Below are 26,004 nucleotides of genomic sequence, written 5' to 3'. Positions count from 1 at the left end.
TTGAGCGCACCTACCAGCAAAGTGGTGCGCTTATTGGTCGCAATACCTTTTTTCCGTCATAAAACAAGTAAAATAGGACATTATGAGTATTTTATTGCGCTTCTCAGCTAAACAAATTTTGAGGAAAAAAATCACGAACATGGTAAACAGGCCAAAATACCTGTAATTCAGAAATTTATTGCTGCAGAGCAGTCAAACTGATGATAATAAAACTCGGTACATACTTACTTCGATGTTCTGGCTTTATTTTAAAATATTTTTCGTGGTTCTCACTTTCACCGTTATGCTTCGAAGTTGTGCTAAAGAATATACGGTTTACCAAAAACGCCTAAGTTTAAAAGTACTTTTCTCAAAAAGGCCATTTTTAATTTTTTTTAAAATCTCTGTGGTCAAAGGCAAAGACCTTGTCTACCATTATATGAAAAAAAGTGTTGCATTATTTGAGTACCTAACAAGTTACAGTACGCCGAATGTGGCATACTCGTGCCAGTGGTCGCATTGAGGATTTCCAGCATTCTGATCAGTTTACTGAAGGAAAATATAATGAAAAGTGGAATTCGTTCTTAAAAATATGACTCTTCCATCATTCGATGCTGTTTTGTGTGCCTTAGGACATTTTTTGACAGCACAAGTGAGCATGTTGGATGCCAGTGTCGCCGAGGAAGAAGGCTGAGGGTACTTTTGTCGTACGGTTATATTTTATTGGTCTGGTCTTATACGCATTCTTTTCAAGAACTTGCCGCAGGTCTCATTGCCGAAGTGCCTGCTTATCCGAAGCAACTGTTCTCGCCACGAACAACTGCAGTTCGTTGCCATGGGTCCACTTGCATTCCCACACATGCCAAGACTGAATACCAGGCCTCGTAGGAACCGAAACCCATTCTCTTGCCTTCAGCTGTCTGAAAGATTCAATATCAGCTTTTGGGGCATAAATAAATGTAATCTTTGGCAACTTAGGAGTCAGGACTTTCACGATGTCGGAAGCAGAGTTGATGGCAGATGTGGCGGGATTTCGAAGGTTGTGTAGCGTCGCCTGATGCTTCACAATGCCCCCGATTCCATCGCAGGCATTTTTTCCATGTCCGGTAGCGGAAAATAACCACTTGGCTGATGTGTACCCGCTCTTTTTCAATTCATAAATTTGAAATTTGTTCTTGAAATGAGCTGCAGCACCATCACTTACGTAAGTAACGTGAGCGTACACTGCAATGTGCTCTTCAAGCCATTCGTGCACCTTAGCTACGGCGTAGCATGCATGGGCCGAGTCATGGCACATGTCATCGCTTACGACAGCAAAACTGTGCACACCTTTCCGCGTCGTGGCCACATAGGTGAATATAGTGACTTGGGTTTTGCTCCAGTGGTAAGACTGAATTTCGTCTGGTAGCATGACGGTCCAATTCTCTGCAAAGTCGAAATGCAGAAGAACACTAGCTTTGTGTATAGTCTTCTTCTCTTCACTGATTGCTGCACCTTGAGTACGCCTTATGTAATCGTGGCTGATCCATTTCTTCAGGCATGCTTGAAGGTGCTTCAAGAATGCGCTCGGAGTGGACTCTTTCTTTATGAGGTCGCCTTTCTCCCAAGCCGCATATAATATTTCTACATCTTCAGAAATTCCGAGATCAGTCATAGTAAGAGCTCCAACCGTCGGACAAGCCGAACACTCTCCAAGTTCACACTTGAAAGAAAAAGGACTGCAGAGGCAAATGTCGCGAAAGACTTCGATGCTTTTCTTCTGACCGGAGGTTTTCTCCAAGGCACATACGGCCAATTTTATGTTGGCGCAATAAACACAGACACATACTTCTCTTGTCGGCGTGGGCGTGACCCATTTCGGTCGCAAAGAATAGAACTTTGTCCGACCGATTCCAGTTTCAGGGTGAGCTTCCTTAAATAATCGGTAAGTTTCACGTACAGAACGCGTCATTACACGTTTAGCAATGAACTCTTTCTTACCACCCAATACCACGCCAACGACATCCTTTTTATTCGGGCTTTGTTGGCTACAGTTGAACTCATCTTTGGTATAGTAGCCCAGTGCTGTGTCGAGATCATTCTGGTTTATCCTTTTTCTGGAGTAAGGGTCAGGACCAGACCACACACCATGACTTTCCTTGTGCTTCCTGGATTTGCGGATCATGTAGCGGGTCGCTGCTGGAATGGCATGCTGTATTGTCTTGATGTCAAGCGAGTTTGGCAGCAAACTTAAGATGCGACAGCGCTCACTGGACGACTGCGAAGTTTCGAAGGCTTGCTTTAAGTTGTTCAACCAGTCTGAACAGGTATTGCAGCGATCTGTCGATATCACAGAATGGCTTTCTACGTCATACGCTGCTGTCAAAGTTGATCGAAGTCGCTTTTTGACAGCGTGCTCAATTTCGCCTTCTTTTCGTCTGGCGTATGACCTTCGGCATTTTCTTTTAATCATATGCGGAGGTTTTAAGGGGGAAACTTCTGCGCACTGCACATACCTGTTAAGCTCTTCAACTGCCGCTTGTTTTGGCAAGAATATTTCCCGTGACACAGATGCCTCCTCAGATCCAGGTGAATGTTCATTTTCAGGTAATTCCTCCACTGGCGAAGCAGCCGCATGTTTGAGCGTGTATTCAGGTGCAGGAGAAGTTGAAGAATCCACATTCACTACCTTGAATCGGTTAACACAGTTTCCGCAGATGAAATCCGTTTCTTGAACAGAAGGACTACCTTCTGGCAGCTGTTGTCTTAACAGACTTATGTCCAAGTCTTTTACACAACGAAAGTTCCGCTGGTACAAAACTTTCTTCTTGTGTCTCTGCAGATAGTCGTGTTATGATCGGCCTGCCTGGCTTGGCGCCGCTTTGACGCATGAGACGTTGCGGCTAAGACTACCTTGATTTCTTCCGGGTCAGCGGTTCCAGAGATGCCCCAAGAGCGGCGACAACACGAAGGTCGTTCGTCTAATATTCTCAGGTTGTCTGCGCCCCTCGTAAAACCCTTTGGGCACGCCTGACCGACTGACAGATTAGGAAGAGTTGTTGGCCGTCGAGGCGGCTTGCTTTGTCGTCAAGGTGCCCCGGACAAAGGACCCAGCGTCTGGGAACCGTCTGCGGATGCATTTCCCACGTTCTCCGTGGCGCCTTGTTGCCGCTGTTTCCACAATTTGTGGTCTGCCTCGCGCATAACCATCATTGCAACAGACTACGAAATTGACTTCCACGTAAGACTCAACGTCTTCGTGCTGTGCCGTGTGTGCGCGGTGGGCAGTGTTTTTCCCTCGCCATGGGACGAACTGGATGTGCCTCTTTCTCCTTTCGTGGGTTGGGAAGGAGGCGGCGTTTCACCTTCCCCTTTTGGGGGCGGAGGTGAAGATGGAAATTTTCATTGGACTGTCCTGGCCTCTATTGTTTTTTCCTACAGGGAACCCTGGGAAGGCCAGGACATAAAATGCGAGCGCCGATGCGCTCCCATCAAGCTCTCACAAGTTCTCTCAAGCTCTCACGAGCTCCGAGAGCTTCCATGATGCTAACCCCATCATGTAGCAACACGCTACCTGTAAATAAACGTTACTGTTAACAGCTCCGGGCTCCTCTCCTCGACATCTCCCCGGGACTCTGGCTGGCTCCGGTCCTCTGGGCAGACCCCCGATTACATCAACTGGATGGCAGCGGTGGGATGCTGCTGACAACTGGAACACACCAACTGGTTAGCAGCAACGGGATGACCCATGCTTGACTCGGGCCTCAACGATATGGTGAGTGCTTGACTTTCTTTGAGTTTTGCCAGGTTTTAGCTTTTGAAGTTTTCTAAATCTGTGTGTAATCTTCTGTGCGTACAGGCTTCGTTGCACCGCTTCCATACGTCACAGCTATTCACCATTTTAGCTTTCATGTTCTAAAACTGGCAGTGTTTTACCGTGCGTCTAGGCTTCACTTGTTCGCTACCTAACGTCACGGCGGGTAGAAAGTCCTCACTCGTGAAGACCATGGAGTTGGTAAAGAAGCTAGAGAGACCAGACCTCTTACTACTGTGTGAAGAGCTGGGAATTAAGGTTGGGAGAGAAGAGAGAGAGTCACAGCTGATTAGGGCTATTCAGGAATGCGGTGCGGAGGATGACGAAATTGAGGAGTGCTGGGAACAAGTAGAAAAAAGGCAAAAAGAGGCCGAGAGAATCAAAAGATGGGCTGAAGAAGACAGGATAAATGAGAAAAGGCGATTGGCTTTAGCACTTTATCAGGCATCAAGTAACCCGAATAACGAGAAAGCAGCCTCAGATAAGAAAAAGAAAGGCAGTCCTGCTAAGTCCACGTCTACAGTGAGCCACTAAGAAGATCGAAAGAAAGAAAAGGCGTTTAAGGCTAGGAAGCCGGTTGTATGCCACCGTTGCAAAGAGCTAGGTCACATCGCAATTGGCTGCCGCAAGCCTAGGAATGTTCTCTGTTTTCGGGACAGCAGCGACAATAATCTGGAACAATTGAAACCCCCCATTCAGGAATTAGTTGAGGAAAACGTACTGCGGGACTCTTCCGCAACGTTTGATAGTGTACATCCGTACTCTTTGACAAATGAGGTGACCGCAGGGGAACGCCCGTGTGCATGGCAAGTAGTTGAAAATGAAAGTGTGTGTTTGCCATTAGCCCGCGTTGAGAGTGAGGGACCGTTCAGACTGCTCGCCACGGAAACTTTGGTGTCCCAAAACCTGCCCGAGCATTATCCCTCTCAGAATGACGTGGATATGCCTTCGAAAGGCCTTTGTTTTGGTGACGAATCGGCGGCAGCTATGACGGATCCGATGGCCTGTGAGTCTGCTCATGAGGTTCCCGAAGCAGAAAGCGCTAACGAAGCAGACTGTAAAAGTTCAGATGATGAGGCGCTTAGCTTACCACGAGAAGAAGAGGCGCTCAACATAGCGCGAGGTGATGAAGCGCTTAGATTAGCGCGAGGTGATGACTCTCATCAAGGAGAGACATCTGATGGCGAGCCGGCTGGTTTAGCAAGTGTCGATTGTAGCGTTGTTTCTGAAGAGCAGACAGCTAGAAATAACGCCGAGGATAAGCCAGTTGAGCCGCCTGGAGTTTTGAGCAATGTACTTCCGAGTATTATTGCCGAGTCGGGGAGCGTTCCGTGCCGCCCTGAAAGAGAAAGGCGCCAGCGAAAACTTCGGGGAAAGGGGAAAGGTCCAAGTTGCCTCGAGCGGAGGCTGGAAACCCCGAAAAAGTTCTCTAAAAGTCAAAAGTTGCGGATCTCGCACAAATCGAGATTAGGCATAAAGCGTGTCGCGAGGGCCAAGAAAAAGAGACGCCGAAGTGGTCGCCTGGTTTCATCATCTTTGGTGAAGGCTAAACGGTGGAGCAAAGCGAGGTGGTGCGTACGCGACTGTAACGACAAAGGTCCTCCCCCAAGTTTGCGAGAGAGTGACCGCTGCTCTGGGCGGCCCACAATGAGGAAGCTTAGGCGTCCGGGTGCGTCTTTGTCGGAGTTCGGGGCCCGCGGAACAAAGGTCACCGCCACTGTGTGCTTCGGACAGGTTGGCTTTTTGTCCCTCCGTCGCGATCTGGCCCATCGACAACTGTGGTATGCGCGTCCCCCCAGAGCACGTCTGAAAGGGTGCCGCATTAAATTACGCAGTGTCACGAAGGATACTAAGAATTTGTCTTGTATCCAGTTTTATTATTGTTTTGTTTAGCTGTCTAACGTTTGCATGTCTGCCGATGAGCAAAGACTGTGTCGATTTTTGAGTTTTATTTTCCTCCTCATCTTAACTGCAGACATTGAGATATTTGCTAAACTGCTTGTTTGCTTACATTTTGCAAAAGCTAGCACCCGAGTAGAGGGTTTTGCGCTGATTTTAACAGAGAAGTAGGCTGAAGGTAAAAGCCTCTGTTTAAACCTTCTGTTCCTGCAGCGTAGTGTAGGTTTTTGCTTTTGTTGATTTTATTTTATCAGCATAATTTTCGGACAGTGTAAGGCTACCAAGAAATTCTCTTGTATCCAGTTTTGAATTGTTTTGCTTTTAATGTTCGCGTGTCTGCAGATGAGCAAAGAATATGTCGATTTTTGTAACTTTTATTTTCTTCCTCATGATAACTGCAGATATTAAGATACTTGTTGTACTGAGTGTGCTTACATTTAGCGAAACCTAACACCCGAGTTGAGGGTTTTGCGCAAGTTGATTTTTAACAGAGAAGTAGGCTGAGGGTAAAAGCCTCTGTATAAACCTTGTGTAAATTGCAGCACACTTGTTAGTATGCGCATCAGTGTAGTGTAGGTTTTTTTGTTTCTCTGTTTGTTTTATTTTCATACGCGCAAGTTTGATTTTGAGTTTTACTTATACTGTGAGAGGCGTAATTCATTAACTACCTCCTTTCGTTTTGTTTCGCCCGTAGCACCTGCGTGCCTTGAACGCTGTGAATCTCTCTGGGAAATGATACAAAACGTTAGGCTGTTGATTTGCTTCGCACGTAGTAGGTCTGAGTTTGTTATGGCTTCGTTATCTGATTCTTGATTTTCACGAGTGAGCGCACCCATTGTAAATTTCTAGGGAGTTTTACCAAAACTGTAACCTGGCATTTCTCGAGGTCAGTTGGGTGCTCTATATGTTTGTTGTGCCTCGGGTCTTGCGTGGTTCGTTTCTGGCGTTTGCTGGCCATGGCTCAGGTCCAGAGATTGGTGCAGCCTGCGTCAACGTCTACAAGGGAGCAGGTCTACGGTCTCTGCGGAGTGCCTTGGTGCTGCAACCCCTTCGAGACCTCCTGTGACGGTGGACGGGCTGTTATGATCGGCCTGCCTGGCTTGGCGCCGCTTTGACGCATGAGACGTTGCGGCTAAGACTACCTTGATTTCTTCCGGGTCAGCGGTTCCAGAGATGCCCCAAGAGCGGTGACAACACGAAGGTCGTTCGTCTAATATTCTCAGGTTGTCTGCGCCCCTCGTAAAACCCTTTGGGCACGCCTGACCGACTGACAGATTAGGAAGAGTTGTTGGCCGTCGAGGCGGCTTGCTTTGTCGTCAAGGTGCCCCGGACAAAGGACCCAGCGTCTGGGAACCGTCTGCGGATGCATTTCCCACGTTCTCCGTGGCGCCTTGTTGCCGCTGTTTCCACAATTTGTGGTCTGCCTCGCGCATAACCATCATTGCAACAGACTACGAAATTGACTTCAACGTAAGACTCAACGTCTTCGTGCTGTGCCGTGTGTGCGCGGTGGGCAGTGTTTTTCCCTCGCCATGGGACGAACTGGATGTGCCTCTTTCTCCTTTCGTGGGTTGGGAAGGAGGCGGCGTTTCACCTTCCCCTTTTGGGGGCGGAGGTGAAGATGGAAATTTTCATTGGACTGTCCTGGCCTCTATTGTTTTTTCCTACAGGGAACCCTGGGAAGGCCAGGACATAAAATGCGAGCGCCGATGCGCTCCCGTCAAGCTCTCACAAGTTCTCTCAAGCTCTCACGAGCTCCGAGAGCTTCCATGATGCTAACCCCATCATGTAGCAACACGCTACCTGTAAATAAACGTTACTGTTAACAGCTCCGGGCTCCTCTCCTCGACATCTCCCCGGGACTCTGGCTGGCTCCGGTCCTCTGGGCAGAACCCCGTTTGCATCAGTCGGCACAAAACACGCGTTTCTCGCTGTAGTTAGCGGCGTCGGCCATCACTGTAGAAGAGGAAACACATGCGTCTTGTATTGAAGGCGCCTTCAGAAAAACTACTGGCGGAGCTTTTGGTTGTATATAACATACCTTGTTCGCGCCTTTAAAGCTATCACCATTTACTTGGGGTCCTTATCTCATTCGTGCTTTGAACATCGGAGTCACGTGCGGGAGGAGTCCGCTTTGTAAGCAAAGCGGCACTGGTAAAACGCCCGCCGCCAAGAGCGCGCCTCCCGCAGGGATCGCTTGCCGCCGCAAATTATCTTCTAAAGTTTATCTAAGCGGCGGATCGCAAGACTAAGCTTCCCGCACCGTGCAGCCTGGAGGTGTGTCAGTTATTTTTTTACTTTATAATAAAAACACTGGGCAGGAAGCGTCCGAGCAGGGACAGCAAGATCTGTAACAGGCGCAGGCAGCGTTTCAGCAAACACAGGCTGGGCAGCTCCAGCTCGTGCCTCGAGCCAAGCTGGCGATGTGGCTCCAGCGCTGGACATTCCTCTTCGCTACAATCGTCCCCCGTCGAAAAAGGAGCCATCCTGGCGACTCACGGTGAACACAGTACAAGCGGATCGTAGTAGGGCTTCAGGCGTTGTACGTGGACGGTTTCACGACCACGAAAGCGTTGGTCTGTAGCCGGTGTAACCGGTTCGACGATGTAGTTTACAGGTTCGTGCCTCGAGCCAAGCTGGCGATGTGGCTCCAGCGCTGGACATTCCTCTTCGCTACAACTTGTATTCTTTTTCGGCTTCTTCGTGCGCATGTCGGGTGCTATTACTACAGGACGTCCTGTTTGAGATGTAGGTTCAGTCTGAATTGGCATGTGTGGGAATGCAAGTGGACCCATGGCACCGAACTGCAGTTGTTCGTGGCGAGAACAATTGCTTCGGATAAGCAGGCACTTCGGCAATGAGACCTGCGGTAAGTTCTTGAAAAGAATGCATATAAGACCAGACCAATAAAATATAACCGTACGACAAAAGTACCCTCAGCTTTCTTCCTCGGCGACACTGGCATCCAACATGCTCACTTGTGCTGTCAAAAAAATGTCCTAAGGCACACAAAACAGCATCGAATGATGGAAGAGTCATATTTTTAAGAACGAATTCCACTTTTCATTATTTTTTCCTTCACTAAACTGATCACAATGCTGGAAATCCTCAATGCGACCACTGGCACGAGTATGCCACATTCGGCGTACTATAACTTGTTAGGTACTCAAATAATGCAACACTTTTTTTCATATAATGGTAGACAAGGTCTTTGCCTTTGACCACAGAGATTTTTAAAAAAATTAAAAATGGCCTTTTTGAGAAAAGTACTTTTAAACTTCGGCGTTTTTGGTAAACCGTATATTCTTTAGCACAACTTCGAAGCATAACGGTGAAAGTGAGAACCACGAAAAATATTTTAAAATAAAGCCAGAACATCGAAGTAAGTATGTACCGAGTTTTATTATCATCAGTTTAACTGCTCTGCAGCAATAAATTTCTGAATTACAGGTATTTTGGCCGGTTTACCATGTTCGTGATTTTTTTCCTCAAAATTGGTTTAGCTGAGAAGTGCAATAAAATACTCATAATGTCCTATTTTACTTGTTTTATGACGGCAAAAAGGTATTGCGACCAATAAGCGCACCACTTTGCTGGTAGGTGCGCTCAAAGTTGAGAAAACGCGAAATTGGCGTAAATGTGGTTTTGGTGGCCAAAAGTTTGTATATTTTTTTCAGGCAAACAAAATTTTTTTTCACAAAACTAATTTCGGAACCGTTGTTCTGAGTCAAAAACCTACACCTGAAGCAAATTTCATCAAAATCGGGAATGGTGACCAGGACCTCGTGTTCGATCTTATCTTCATACGACAAATAATAAACTCTCCAGCCACTTTGCAAAAGTTAAACTTTAAAAGCTCGAATCGGTCCCGAATCGGTCCCGAAACGTCGGGTCAGTTTTATAGCTTTTAAAGTTTAACTTTTGCAAAGTGGCTGGAGAGTTTATTATTTGTCGTATGAATTTTTCACCCAGCCAGACAGATCTCTGTCGAATATGTTCACATTTAAATCGATCTTATCTGGACACACCCTCTAGTAGCTGTTCATTGTGTTACAGCGCGACAAGAACGCAGAAAAATGCTAAGGCACACATACGACAGGACACAGCGCAGACTATCAACTGAAATTTTTATTTAAGAAACGTGTTTATATAGGGAGGGCCAAACTTGTGCGCCTGCGCACAGTTAACCGCGACATACATGCTTGCAAAAAATTACAAACTTAAGAGATTAGAAATGGTTCCCTCGTGTCAGTCCTTTTTACTGCTGATCCGAGGTCCAGAAGTGCGATTTCGCTGTCGTGGAGTGTGATAGACGGCCGGCTAATGCACTTGTCTTCGTTTTCTTTTTTTAATGTAGAAACCTTCCATTATTAAAGACGACAGTCTTTCTTGGGGAGCTTAAACGCAGAAATTTCGGTCTGTCTTTCTGTTTATCGGCACGTCACTCGATTCAGCCACCCGGCCAAAGTTGAACCACTTGCCCAAGGGCCACCCATCTTGGACGGCTGACTAGGTTCATACTTGTGTACATTGTTGATCAAAAAGCAAACATTACGCATATCTGAGGTGCAACATCACTAGGTAAGTATTAGGTGGTGTGTTCCTTTAATAGAAAATACATAGATACGTAATTCTAGAGACCCTAGTTTCTTAAGTTGCGCTGAAAATGCGACTGCGCTGAAACTTGCCTTCTCCCGTGCCCTCTGCACTAGCGCATGGTTGTGTTTCGGTTTCGGTTCAGTATTGCACTGTACGAATGCCATGGGGCGCCGTTCTGGCATTCTTGTTTTACCCAGGCGACATGTAAATAAAAGAGTGTGTGCAGAGTACTCGTTGAGCGCGGACGTTTCTTCTGCTTCGGCGCCTCGCACCAAACCGCGTGTTCGGGCTGGCTGGCGTCCCCGCCGGTCGCGTTGGTCACCGCCGGTCTGCGCCTGCTGCTGCGCCGAACTACCAGCCCGTAACACAGCACTCATTGTTCCCGACGTATTGCCAGGTGGCGTCCATATCTCACGCAGCGCCTCTTCTATCGTCTTTAGATGACATTTGCAGCGAAGCACGCAGATACGCGGCCAATTCTTTATCTGGATAGGGTATCCTTGTGTTTGTACATAGCAGTGGCTTGGTCGAACAGGGGATGACATGCGCCGTACTGGCAATATCTGCAGGGCTCCGCCAAATAAGAGCATGCAGTGATTACTTTCAGGTTGTACTTGTTTCTTGAATACGTTTCTTGAATAAAAAAAATAATTTAGTTGATAGTCAGCGCTGTGTCCTGTCGTGTGTGTGCCTTATCTTTTTTTTCAGCGTTCCTGTCGCGCTGTATCATACTGGTGCATTTAAATGAAGACAATCTGAAAAAAAAAATCCATAAATTCGTTCGTGGGCGCATTACCGCAAAAGTTGAGTTAGTCCGGGAGAGAGAAAAACAAATTTAAGAAAAAATAAGGCGACGTGGAAGCGGCCCGCTGCGCGCTGAGACGCGCTCTGCAGGACTTGAATGATGTTTTCCATACATCCATCCATGCATCCATCCATCCATCCCTGGAAGCTTTTCAGTTTGGCCTCTCGCATTACCAAGTCCACCTTGGAATGCTAAACGCTATGATTAAATCAAGCATATATACCACATAGACAGCGGTAGTCTATAGGGACATCTCTAGAGCGAAGAGAAGATCGAAGACAGAGTTCAGTTGCATCTGACTGCCGCATTACGTCACCAAGCATTACGTCACCAAAAGTTCCTACAGATTCGGTAATACCGAACTAGCAGCACGCGGTGCAAGCTGTGAAAGAAAAAAAAAACGCCAGGCCTGCGCTGGAACCGCAGCACAGTAGCAGCGAAAGCTGGAAGAGCGGCTTTTATAAAGCCCGTTGTAAGCTCTCTTGGGGCTACTAATACAAGTACACCAGCAAGGTACCCACTACGCCATAAATCACAACTTTTGTGAAGTTGGGAAGCACCTACTAAGCCCATCTTCGTCATTCTACGGAGAAGCCAGGTACCAGCTACACGTCTGTAAGGCATTATGTGCACTTTGTTGACGCGACGACTAATGACGAAGAATTATGGCTCAGCCCTTTGTAATGGGTTGGAAGCTTTAAACGGCCCACCAGTTATGTAATTTGCATTGGGTGACGCCCGGTCGTTATTTCCTTCTCCCGCCATGCTGTATAACATACGTTGACGTGGGAGAGAGGTGGGGGGGAGGGGCGAAGAACTTTCTGAGACCCCGAGTAAATGTATCATGCGCTTATGGGCTTCCTTGGCAACCAATACAAGTGCACTTGCGAGGAACCCACTACGCTATAAATCATTGTAATTCCTTAGAAGTAGGGCAGTAGGCACTATGCCATTTTTCGTCATTCTACAGACAGCCGTGGTACCTGCTAAACGCATGTAAGGCATTATGCGCACTTTGTTGATGCTGTGCGTGATGACGATGAAGAATTATGGAAGAGCTCTTTGTAATGGGTTGGAAGCATTCAACAACCTACTCGTTGCGCAATTCGCATTGTGTGACGCCTGGTTACAGAATTCGCGTTGTGCAACGCTTGGTGCTCATTCTACTCTTTTACCATGCTATATTGCATATGCTAATGTGGTTCCTTCCCGACATGAAGCCTGTATAGGACCTTTTTGCAAAGCCGTTTCAAGCACCGGCATGGCTCAGAGGTTGAATACTGGGCTCCCACGCAGAGGGCCCAGGTTCGAACCTCGTTCCATCCTGGAATTTTTTTCTTATTTAGTTTTTTTTTTCTTATTTCGAGCGATACTGGTTACGGACACCGGCGGCGGCGGCGGCGGCGGACAACTACGGCACCAAAAACGGCCGGTGAAATGATCTCATAACAGCTTTCGCTGTAAAAGAGAGGCAGGTCACTGCTCGGGCGTAGAAAATGGATTTTCCAGCAGGTTTCACGCGTGTGATGGCTGCCCGAAGGCACTACTCTCTTATGTCACCAGACGGAGACCCGGGCAGCCATGACATGCGAGAAAATCGTAGCACAATCCATTTTGCAAGTACACGCTCTGTCGTGTCTCTCTCGTTCTTGATGCGATGGCACAGCGCACACTTGCGGTTGCATTTTTTTGCTCCGTGGCTGCATTTCAAGCCGGCAGTGCCCTACTTTCTCGACTTTTATTGCGATAGCAATTATATGGACAGTGTCGGCTGGGTTTTGCCGTCACCGTCGTCGCCGCCGTCATGCACCGTATATGTATAAGTATATATATATATATATATATATATATATATATATATATAACAACGCGAAAATCATGTCGCGTACGTCGTCAGGAACGGCGAGAACCGACATTGGTAATTTAAATAAGAGAGCATTAAGAAAAACCGACATCGGCAGCATTGACCGGACGATTGGAAAGAGTAAAAATTAGGATCCTAGCAGGATTCGAACCTAAGCGTTCTGCGTGGCAAGCAGGCATTCTACCACAGAGCCACGCCAGGTCTAAAAACTGGCTTGGAAAAAAACAACTTATGCAGTCATAATGTCGGTTCAACGTCAGTTGTGGCTGTGGTGCTGGCTATCAAATTTTACAAGAAAGCAATAAGCACTGCATATGTACTCCTACGGCACATGTGCAGGGTAATATCGCATCAACGTATGTGGTTCCAGTGTTGGCTCCGCTTTTATAGCAGTCTAATAAACAATAGATTTTTATTCCTATGATTGAGCTAGCAACATTCAACTACTGCTCGACCCCGGAGGAATATATTGTTACGTAGTAATTACTAAACTAAGCCATTAGCAAGCCACAGCACAGCTCACAACATAACGTCGACTTCTTCACCTGTTTCCTAGATGCTTTTTTTGGGTATATCCCACTATGCACTGTTAATGTCGGTCTTAACCAAGCAACAATATTAGCGAAAGTTACGTACGATACTCACATGACTGCACCATAAGCTGCACTTAGTTTCGATAATATTGGCAAATCTACTCTAACGTGAGGGCTGACGTTACGTCGCACTATAAGTTACCCTTTAAACTACAGTGTTGTCGACGTGCTTGGCAAGTCCACGATGTACACACAGCTACTACACTTAGATAGCATCTCAATCCACCTCGCAACGCTTAGCTCAAAGTCATAAGTACATCCTATAAGTATTCGCTGGTTGCTTCGCATGAAACCGATTCCCACAACGCGTGCGATCTGCCGAATTTTCTCTTAAAAAAAAAGGAAACGCCAGAACGCTCAATGACGATTATTTCTGGGGGACAATAGGACTCTCCAAAGGGTGCCACTGTTTTAACAATGTAGAGAAGAGAGCTGCACTCTTTAAAAAAGTCACAGTTTCGCCGCAAGGGCGAAGCAATGAATGCGATACCAAGAAAAGCAGCCCGTGATGGACACGCTGCTACGCTGCAGAATTATCTGTCCATCGGCAGCAACTACCGCGCGAGCAGACAGCGGAAAGGTAAGGTTCTCCCTGCGCAAATATTAGAAGAAGCGAGCGAGCTGGCCGACGACTTTTAAATGCGACCGTTGCGCTCCTCGCGCCATCTCGCTGGCAATGAAGAAACGCTTATAAGCGCCTGCCGTCTCTGAGTCCTTCCAGCGGTAAAGGGTGTGTTAATGACGCTCGCCGCTTGTACCTGAAGTGTTTGCGCTTTGTGGCGTAGTGGTTAGCGCCACGCGCTGCGGTGCGTGAGGTCGCTTCGATTCCACGCCTCGGAAGAAGCATTTTTCTGAATTATTTTTCTTTAGGACTTTCTCGACTGTTATTGCGATAGCACAGTGTCGGCTGGGTTTTGCCGTCGCCGTCGTCGCCGCCGTCATGCACCGTATTTATATATATATATATATATATATATATATATATATATATATATATATATATATATATATATATATATATATAGACACAATATTAATGAGAACTAACGGACAATAACACCAAGGAAAGCACAGGGGGTGTTAACTGTAGTATTTAGAATATAAATGTGAAGAAAGTAAAGTGGACGAAAAGATGACTTGCCGCCGGCAGGGACATTATGACTGCATAAGTTGTTTTTTTCCAAGCCAGTTTTTAGACCTGGCGTGGCTCTGTGGTAGAATGCCTGCTTGCCACGCAGAACGCTTAGGTTCGAATCCTGCTAGGATCCTAATTTTTACTCTTTCCAATCGTCCGGTCAATGCTGCCGATGTCGGTTTTTCTTAATGCTCTCTTATTTAAATTACCAATGTCGGTTCTCGCCGTTCCTGGGTCGGTTCTCGCCGTTCCTGACGACGTACGCGACAGGATTTTCGCGTTGTTCATGTAATGACTCGACAGTCATATTCGTCAAGTCCTCTTACCCTCCCATGCCACTTTTCGTCTACACCAAGTTAAGCAGGCGATCATGAGAGCACCCAGACGTAGGCGGCTAGATAGATAGATAGATAGAAATGCTCAAAGTGCCAAAGGTTCGCTAAGAAATGCTTCGCATTTAAAAAACTCGGCGCTCACCACTTTCTTGTAATAATGCTTTGTCACGATTAGAGAGAGTGCGCACGTCTTAAACGACATTGTTCGAGAGCGGACAAGCAAAGTCAATGTCACCCCTCAAGTTGTCAAAATGAGATCTCAACTTGGCCATGCAGTATCCAGTAGCATTAATTTGTCATTCACTTTGCCCTTAATTTGACCTTCAATGCTCTTATTGGTAAAAAAATCACAGCATATCCACGGAGTGAATGATGATGAGTGGGCGAAGCTGCGGAGGTTCATCGGTAAACCGTGAATCTTCCGTGAATTCTGCCCAATACATCATCACCGACGTGAGATCGGGCGCGTTTATACTAAAGGTTCGATGAGAGTTATGACGACTTGCAGCTCACTTTAATTTTACATGTACGCTGTGAATTTTCATTGTTTAATCACGCACAGGAGTAATCGCGCACACGCACTACCTTGGAGGTCAAAATCCAGTGCTTATATATACGGGGTGGTCAGTGAACGGTTGTGCAGCGCGAGCGGTCGGTTTTTTCAATCAAGACGCTGCCTGCGTCGGCGCCGCTGCGCCGCGAGGCAAGATAGGGGGTGGGGACCGTAGGAGAGGAGAAAGAGGTGGAAGCGTAGGAGAGGAGAGGGCGATACATATCACGTACTGTCGCAGCGCATTGTCTTTAGGGAGCCTTCATGTGTGCACGCCCCCTCCGTTTTTAAGACTGGGTACACACTACTACGACGGGGACGAACGGGTGCCGCTATAAGGAGCTTCGCCCCAAAAAAAAAATCACAGCATATCCACGGAGTCAATGATGATGAGTGGGCGAAGCTGCGGAGGTTCATCGGTAAACCGTGAATCTTCCGTGAATTCTGCCCAGTACATCATCACCGACGTGAGATCGGGCGCGTTTATACTAAAGGTTCGATGAGTTATGACGACTTGCAGCGCACTTTAATTTTACATGTACGCTGTGAATTTTCATTGTTTAGAAAACCATTGCTTAGAAAACATCTGGCGTCTTTCGTTAAGCAGCTGGCGTCTTTTCGTTTTGCTTTTACAAAACATCTGGCGTCTTTTGTTGGTTTATTTCATCAATCGACGGCGTTTTGAACAAAATTTTTATTGTTTAATCACGCACAGGAGAAATCTCACCAGGCACTACCTTGGAGGTAAAGAATGGCTGCTAATGGGAATGAGAGACAGAAGAAGTCGGCTTTTAGCTAACGCTGCGAATTTTCTATTGTTCAACAACGCACAGGAAAAATCTCCCACCGGCACCACCTTGCAGGTCAAAGCGTAATACTGGTTACATACTACGCTACGAGGGACGAACGGGTGCCGCTATAAGGAGCTTCGCCCCTAAAAACACTGGAGCCGTTTCCGCTATCAGGAAAATGGTGGCAATTGCGAAGCTTGGTGTGTGCGTGCCTGAACTTATATACTAATATTTTCTCTTTATTTATTTATATCCTATTGCACAATGCTAACTCCTAACTGCTGCCTACCTCCATGCTGGGAATGAGACCTTCACCCACGTTCTTAGCAGCGCAACACTTCTCTTGCTACGGGCAACAAAGACAGTCGTGTGTGAAACACTGGAATACAACAGCGAAAGGCAACACTGCAGTGTGGCAACGTGTAACGACAAGCGACCCTCATAGAAGATCAGGCTGTCTTATCAGAAATGGCTGATCGAGGACGAGCCCACGAGCGAGTGAGCATCAATTATTGTTGCTAAACGGCGCGTACAAATTCGCGTGTGATCGGCACGCCTTCGGGGGCCGCATTTCCACACCCTTCCCGGCGCCGTCTATTTCGCGTGCGATGCCACCGCCGCCATCAAAATCTATACCTCACAACGAACTTCCCTTCAATAATCAAAGCGAAAACTGTCTTTCGGTCTACACGTACGCCACCGCGGGGCCACTTCATCGAGTCACTAAGCGAGCTATGGCTGCCGCGCCGTGTTGCGCAAGCCATAAGACGCGATACTGACCGACAGGCCTCGACAGACGCGTGTGACAAATTTACGCGCTGAAACTGAGCGCGCCTGAGTTATACATCATGGAGCTAGCAGACGCCTACATCCGCACTGAGCGTCGAACTCGCGATACGGTGTCTTTATGCATATAAAACTACGGATCAAGAGATACGCTGCAAACTCTGACCACCGGCCGTGCTCTGACACCACCGAGATAACCAAACGAGAGACGCGTGGTTCCCGGCATCGTCAATTTATAATTCAGCGCGCGCTGCGAATTGAACCTTATTCCATCGGATTGGCGCGTATGCCGCTAATTAGAATGAAATGCACGCGAAGTGCGGACACTGAATGCTATAGCGTATACCCGTACCAGCAGAGTGGTTTTCTGCGCTCCTCTATATAAAAAGCTCGTAATGGAAACAGCGCGAAAGACGACTGACAGCGTGAAAGACTTCAAAGCAGGATCCCTTGGTTTTATTTAAACGTGAACGTTCCTACTCGCAATGAAGAGAGGGTGTTCTGGTGTAGAATATCTGACTTGGAGAACCCGCTTCCGCTACACTGGCAGGCTCACATTGTTTTGTGTCCGTATGTGCGTTCCATTCTCGTCGATATACGACCGGCTGACAGATACTGAAAAATTCATGTGATGTAGACCTATTTCGAGCATTACCCGCTGAAGAATTTATGATTAAGAAAGAAGCCTGAGGTAAATCGAAACTGCATATTTACCTGTTTTGATAAAGATATCATATTTCAAGTTATTTCCACAAGTAAGTAAATGCAAAACATGCGCAAACACTGTATGCCCTTTTAGCCGGCTTATCTAACTATAATTAGAATTGGCTTATCTAATTCGTTGCATATATATACCAGCATAAATTTTACAAGAGGTTCTTATTTACGTTTCATACACTGCTTGCACCAAATTATCATTTCATAAACATGTGTATTCCTAAAATCTAAGTGGCAGTTTTCAGCGTGGAGACTTCTTTCATGCACCAATTTACGAAACCCGCGGAGACGTTTCTCCAGTGATCAGTTACCCACTCAGTCGCGCAACCTTTACCGAATGGCGTCTTAATTATATTCTGAATGAAAAGGCATCGTGTACAGGATCATCTGCTCAGAAGCGAATATCACGCACACTCGCACCGCACAGCTGAAGCTTTATAATTTGTTCTCTCTGTGTTGTTCTCCTTCCTTAAATACGGCACGTACTCACAAGATGGCACTGGTGACGGCTCATAGCGCAAACAATTTAATTCTCTTAACCTAGCGCTCAGTTGATGTCAAGTCTGGATACTATGAGATATTCGGGATAGACGACGAAGAGGCTTAATATCTACATTGCCAAAAGGTGGGTTGAAATACTAAAACATGCACTGAACCGACTGCCTTAATTCTATTTAGGTATGAAGAAGTACTCTGTAACATATCGTGAAACAAGTCGATATCTTACTCGGGTGTTTAAACTCACGCCACTCTTACTAGCATGCTTAGCTTGCGCAATCCATCGTCATAGACATGACCGGCAGCAACAACGCCACCGGCTAGCGCCGTGCCCGAGAAAGCAGCACGCGCCCGTAGGCCCGCCGCAGCTCTGCTGTGCCGCCACTGGACAGAGTATCGCCGTGGACAAGAAGCATCAGTAGCGCCGGCCTCTCAATATTGGGCCCGTCACGGCAGGCCCAGCCACAGACATGGCCTAGACATCGGCGGCACCGCGCGCCCGTACCATCGGTCACACCGCCATGGAAGAGAACGTCCTGCAGCAGAGGCCCCGGCCCGTGGTGATCGTGACGCGCAAGGGTATGTACGCCATCACGGCCATGATCGCCGTCATCGGGGTCGTCTGCGTCACGGCACTCAGCTACAGCTTCACGGACACCGGCAAGGTAAAGATCTCGTTCCGGCCCATCGAGGAGTTCGGCTTCAAGCTCAAGCGCGGCCGGCCGCGCAGGACGGGTTTCACGGTGCCCGCGGCTCCCCGTGCCAACCGGCGCAACTTCGGAGCGCCCTCGGTGCCCGTCGCACATCCCGCCGCCGCCATTGCGCCACCCTCGGCGGGTTCGCTTTCGGAGGCCGAAGAACTGTGCGGAAACAACACGGTCGTGGGCATCGACGCCGACAAAGCGGTCATCCGCGGCAACACGCTGGTCGGCTCGGTGCTCAACGGAAGCATAATCGAGATCGTCAACGGCACGGTGTTCGTCAATGGGATGCAGTTGAACTGCAGCTGGTTTCTGGTGAACGTCACGGTCGAGTTTCCCTCCACCGATGGCGACTACAGTGGCGTGACGCGCGTGTCTCAGCCGACTGCTAAAACCAACAACGGGTCTTCGAGAAACGTGAGCTCGCGACGCGCCCCGTCGTTAGCGAATGCGCGCAAACGCCGCGGTAAAGACACTCCTGTCACTGCAGCAACGGCTAAGACGGCGTCTGCAGTCAGTGGGGCCGCCGTGCAGGCCGCTGCTACGGCGAAGCTTAAAGGGCTAATCCCTGTGAACGTTTCTGTTCCGACGCCTGACGCGGTAGCGTTGAAACGCGGAAACGCTTTCCTCGTGGCCTCGGCGGTTCCAAAGGTGAATGAGACGGTGTTGAAGACGACCGAGACGAACACAGACACTGCGTATCGGACGTCGAGGAAAACCTCGTTGGCGCATTAAAATCTAGACTGCGTTAAACACACACCGTCATTAGCGTGTGCGATTTCTTGATTTATTCGCGTAACGGCTTGGATTGAGCCATATTGACCGTTCCTTTTGGTGTTTACACTTGCGCGCCGCTCCTGTACGATTAAACGTTTTCGTCACAAATATGGTACTGTTCTTTACATGAGAATTCAAGACCGTATCATATCAGCTTGTATGCTTAAGCTCCGAGTATAATTTATTTAAATGTTCAAAAAAAAATAACAAGGAAACGTTCAAAATGACTGTTTTTGAACAACGTAAAAGGCACAACCAAGCTCTCTGATAGGAGTTGTGATTTGTTTCCCCCTGCCACAAAGACATCGGCGATGGCGCTGCACGGTTGAACACTTGAGGTGGCTGGTTAGCCCCGGCGGCCGTTTTCAAAACTTCTCATCCACCACTGTGGTTGGTTTGAAAAGAAAGCGGGTCTGCGACAAGAAACAAAAGCAGTTCTTGTTAGGCTGGTTGGTGTACAGGTGGCTGTGTTGTCTCGTGTCCTTGCTCCGACTATTTCTTAATTGCCACTGCCTTGACTTATTGAAATGCGGGCACTGCGCTAGGTCGCGCTTAGGACACTCCGCGCCGACAGGCGCAGCTGCGTAAGCAGCAACAATGCGACGTGAACCGAGTGGTATTCGAGAACCAACAAGACGGCAGAAGCTTCAGTCGCAGCGCAAACGAGTATGTGTCACTTTGGGTGTCATTGGCAGGGATGGTGTTCGACAATCACGTCGTTATGACCTCAAGGTCAGCTGCCACTAATTTAGTTGCACAACGTCCCTCATGTCCTAGATATAAATCTTTATGACAACGCACCTTTAGGCAATTTTGTCTTTCGTCCTTACCCTGGTGAAATAGTGTGTGCGAAGAACTTAGGTGAAACTCTTGCATTACACTGTGCAAAACAAAAATAGACTAACAAGTAAATAAACACGAGTGAAGACAAACAGTCAGCCGATGGAACTCGCTAAAGTGACGAAACATGACAGCCTCGCGGAGATCAATGCCCTGCCATATGGTCACGATAAGCTTTCCCAGAAAAAGGGCTTTCTTTCATGCCTGGCCAGCGTCGATGCGGTCTAACGAGCTGCAAACATAGGACGATCCTGCTGCGTTCATGCGTCTGTGTGCGCAGACGCGGCGAGGCTTGAGGGCATCGAAAGACGCGACAAAACCAACAACTCGCGCACATCGCATCTGATTGGTGTTTGCCCTAGGTTAGAGGGATCGCACGCCTCGACCTTTTTTGTGTTCTATTTCCTTTGCGTTCTGCACGCTCAAGCCTGTGCGCCATATGCGAGGAATCGCACGTTTGCGCTCGCCGTCATCGCACTTTGCGAGAATGGTGGTGGGCGTGTGCAAAGGGGGTGGTGGTAGTTGGACTGGCGCTCGCACGGCGACGGAGTATTATTTTTTTTTCGCGCTTAAGCTGGCATAAACGAGCTTTGCTTCGGGGCATAGAATTTGGCGCGGCCCCGATCCGCTAATCCGCAAGTTGGCGGATGCTCGAATCATATGGTCCGCGGCACGGGTGTTGAGTTATGCACTGCCGCATTTTCGCGGCTTCACAGAAGTGCTCTGACTCAACCCCCATATTTTCTCCGGGAAAATGCCGCATACTTTGCGCAAGTGCGTGGCCCCGCTGTGAAACTCGGGATTATGAGAAATCTGGGGCACGTATTCCAGAAAACGTGTTACGCTAAAATTGATCGTAACATTAAGTTTCAGCCAATCATGATATTGGGCGTATCATTAAGGAAGGCAGTCGGCCATTGGCAATCAGCAATTAAGAATGAAAATATTTGTGAACTCGTCATTCAAATTGCTGGTTCTCAATAAAGTTTATTCCTCCTCGGGCTGAAAGAAACAATGTTTCTTTTTCATTTTTTTTTCATGCAAACCTTTTTTTTTTGCCGTGTGAAATGTAAATTAATATTCGATAGTTCAAGCGGCCAGATGATGTAAGAATAAGCTATAATAACTTGTTGCGTGGAGAGTTGATGAGCATTTGACGACATCTTGATTTTTGCGCTAGAAAAGACGAACACATAAGAGACGACAGGACAAGCGCTTTTCCTGTCGTGTTTCTTGTGTTCGTATTTTTTAACGCTAAAACCAACAGGAGCGTGGGTAAGGCAGTACGAGTGGGAGCAGTTGACTGGTATGAGATATTGTTTCTATTCAGTACTTTCATATGTACCATTCTTCGGGAAATAAGCCGCAATTTCGGAAGCCGTTTCTGGCTCGGCACAAAAACAAACATTTTACGAGCTATAGTTAGGGGAAAATAGTGACGTCTCGTAGGACATACGGGCCGTTTCGTGTAAAGCTCTAGTCAAGACGAAAAAAATACTCCAGGAGCTAAATTAGCCTGTTAGAAATACTGGTTATCTACATCCCTAACCATACAATGAAATAGCGTAAGCGTCTACCTTGATTGTGTGCCTAACTTCATCAAACACTTCGCACCATATGATAGTTTTCCAGAGAAAATTAAGCCGCGAACTGTTTTGTAAAATGTTTTACGCAATTACAACTTTCCCAACGGAAGCCGCAGCAGCCATTTACAAAAGAAGCGTTTCTTTTGATATTAAATCACCTAATTAGTGAACAATAACAGTTCGGGGTGGAAGAACATTGATGGCAAGATACCGCCTAACCTGTACTGGCACATTTGACTTTCCTTAATTTTAGCAGCTTAGCTTTAACTTAAACTGGGACACACAGTGTCATCACTGTTGCAGTACATATCGCTTTGTGTATTTAAGGGCGAGGTGCAGGCGTGATATTACGTGTTATAGTGTTTTTGAATTGGTGATTTTAGATGCGAAGCAGCTTTTGCTCACGGCTGTGTCCGTCCTCCCATTGGCGTCCGTCCGCTCCCCCACTGCCCATGCGCCAACTCTCCCCCTCCTCCTCCTCCTCCGGCGCAGGTGGTGTGAGCGCTAGCCTCCGCTTCGTTTCTCCTCTCCCGTTCTCCTCTGCTGTTCTCTCTTTCCTGTGGCTGTGCGCTCGTATTAATGCGGCGCGCGCTCGCTCCGTTGCACTTTCCTTCGCAACGGCGCTATGGCGCCGGCGAAACGGCGCCGTTTTCAAAAAATTACACCTTCTCCCACAAGGGAACCATGTTTGCTAGCACGCGCTAGCGCGTTCGGGCCTTTGTAAGGGGCTGGGTAAGACGCTCTGGCCTCTCCCCCTTACCCTCTTTCAGCAATCATGTTATGGCGTCGGGGAACGAGATTCTGCAAACGCGTGATGAACCAACGCGTTGTATCCTTGTCAGAGAGCGCTGGCACGCACTAGCGCGTTTGGGCCTGCGTAAGAGGCTGGGTAAGACGCTGTGGCCTTTCCCCCTTACACCCTCTCAGCAATCACTTGATAGCGTCGGGGAAAGGGATTCCTCAGACGATGAACACACGTGTTCCCGCGTGGCGTGGCGATGAACCCGCGTGGCGTGCTCCAACAAGAGTTCGGGACGAGTAACATGGTGTGCTCACACAATTCATGGTGTGCTCCACATGCAAGGACGCGTTAACATCGGGCAAGGTGTCCGTGGTGAACGGAATTTTAAGTCGACCCATGCGCTGCTTCGCATCCCCACATGGTTCCCTTTAGTGGGAGATGGTGTAATTTTTTTTATTAGAGTTTCTTCTACTGCCGTATTCATGGAGCACAGTCATTTTTTTTTCTTTATGGAGTACTGTTAGTTTAGTTAGTATCCATCAGAACGTTCTTGAGAAACTCTTAGAAAGAGATGCTTTTAAATACTACAAACGAGTGGTGTTGCTATAAATCACCGGCTTAGTTTCACCTAGCTTTTTTATTCATCGTGTTACTAGAACCCCAAGACGGCTTGATATTTTGGAACATACTAGCTATTCTTTTGACTAGTTGGTTGATTAGACGGTTAGATGCTTTATCAGAGGCCCCGCGCAATGCACCCTGGGAGATCGGCAATAAGTCGGGCGGTACACTGGGTTCGGATATAATGAGTAAAATGTAAAAAAATGTAATAATAAATTCATTTTGCAGGATATATTTCATGAACATCATTTTATTCGTACGGAATCCGCCGAGCCTTATGTTCCCGTTCGTGAACACACACACTAGATTCCAACCAAGCCGAAAGTGTGAATGTGCAGGTCGACTGCGCTTGAATACCATGCACATCCACGGCCGAACACTTGAGTAAAAGCGAGATAATCAGCTTAGCTGCATTCCTAACTGATCAGTGAGGCGGTAACTTAATGTCTCGCCTTTATATACTGCGCTCCCACTAACGACAATTCCTCTCACTGCACCTCACAAGCGCCCTGAACAAAGTTCTTGTCTTTTTCTTTGGTGCCCCGAGCAAACACTACATCTCACTGTCGCGTTATTCAACCGCGACGTTTCCGGCTCAGTTAACTGTCTACTAGCGAATCTCTCTATTCCCTCGACTATACTGTGTTTGCTCAGTAAACCACCAGGCTCTCCGTTTTGTTCTTTCTTTCGCCCACTCAGCAGCTCTCTCAGCAGTCACACATACACGCAGAAAATGCGTGGATGCACAGAGTGCTACCGGGAAAAAAAAAGAGCACCCGAAGAGTCAGACTGTGTGTTAGGATTATGCGTGCATATTGAGATGCCGGTTAGGTTGTTCCTTTGATGGAGTTGGACTTCACCGATACGCACCTCTGCCTTATATCGATGGAATGCGAATAGCTGAATCGAAGGCGTCAACGTGGAACTCGTCTCGTGGCAATGTGGCTATAGGGTTTTGAGGACGAAATGGAGTACGTCTCGCTAAATTTAACTCACGCAGCGGTGGCTCATAGGAGGAGATTAACACTTTGTCAGAGAAGAAATAAGCCATGTGCAAGCATACCTATACGTATAATGCTACTACCACAACAACTAATAATAATAATAACAATAACAATAATAATATTTGGGGGACGCCGAAGCTTCGCATTTAAGAGTTGAACGCGATAGAGATATCCGGCCCCATTCTCATCGTACTCCGTTTCGCTTGTCATTATGTTCAGTCGCCCGGTCTCTCTCTCTCACACACACGCACGCACGCACACACACACACACACACACACACACACACACACACACACACACACACACACACACACACACACACACACACACACACACACACACACACACACACACACACACACACACACACACACACACACACTCGACATACACATAGTAAAAGTAAACGTTTCCGCCCTCTTCAATAGCAGTTTATGACAACAGCGTACCCACTACGTGTGTGTAAGAGAATGCGCGCACTAATGTGTATGCCCTTCGTAATGGGTGGCATGCTTTAAACCAGCAGCATTTACGCGCGTGATACTTTTTCGAAGTTGCGATGCACCCACTACGTGTTTGTAAGGGAGGGAATACGCGCAATAATGGGTGTGCCTTTTGTAATGGGTGGCCGGCTGTAAACCACCAACTCGTTATGCAGTTCACATGGTGTGACACCCGATGGAAATATACGCTTGTACCCCGTTTTACTGTGATATTACATCTCGTACTGTGGCACCTGTACACAGGACGCGTGTGTTTATGACGCATTAAAGAACAGCTGCTTGCCACGCAGACGGCCTGGGTTCTATTCTCACTCGAACCTAAGATTTTTTTTATTATTTATTTTAGACAAGATGATTTTGCGCTCACAACCAATGACACCGACGCCGACACCAACACCGACGCCGACACCGACGCCGACACCGACGCCGACACCAGAATTTCTGCGGAACGAGCTCTTTAACGCTATCGCGTTAATAATATAGCAGCCCCTGCCTTATCGGGGAAATGCGGACAATTCTGAAGCTTGGCGTCTGCTTGCATGACGGGCTACGGCGTGCTATTTTCTTTCTTTCTTTCTTTCTTTCTTTCTTTCTTTCTTTCTTTCTTTCTTTCTTTCTTTCTTTCTTTCTTTCTTTCTTTCTTTCTTTCTTTCTTCTTTCTTTCCTTCTTTCTTTCCTTCTTTCTTTCTTTCTTTCTTTCTTTCTTTCTTTCTTTCTTTCTTTCTTTCGCCATGCACAATGTTCCCTCCTGACTGTTTCCTCCATCCATGCCAGGAATCGGACCGTCATCCACGTGCTGAGCACATAGGTCGGCAAGCTCACTCATGAGTCGACTCACTCAGACTCGCTCAGATTCAGATCGAGCCGTGAGTCTGAGTCTGAGTT

Source organism: Rhipicephalus sanguineus, chromosome 6 (genome assembly GCF_013339695.2).
Source record: "Rhipicephalus sanguineus isolate Rsan-2018 chromosome 6, BIME_Rsan_1.4, whole genome shotgun sequence".
NCBI lineage: Eukaryota > Metazoa > Arthropoda > Arachnida > Ixodida > Ixodidae > Rhipicephalus > Rhipicephalus sanguineus.
The sequence above is the reverse complement of the archived record's forward strand: the minus strand, read 5'-3'. Positions refer to the sequence as shown.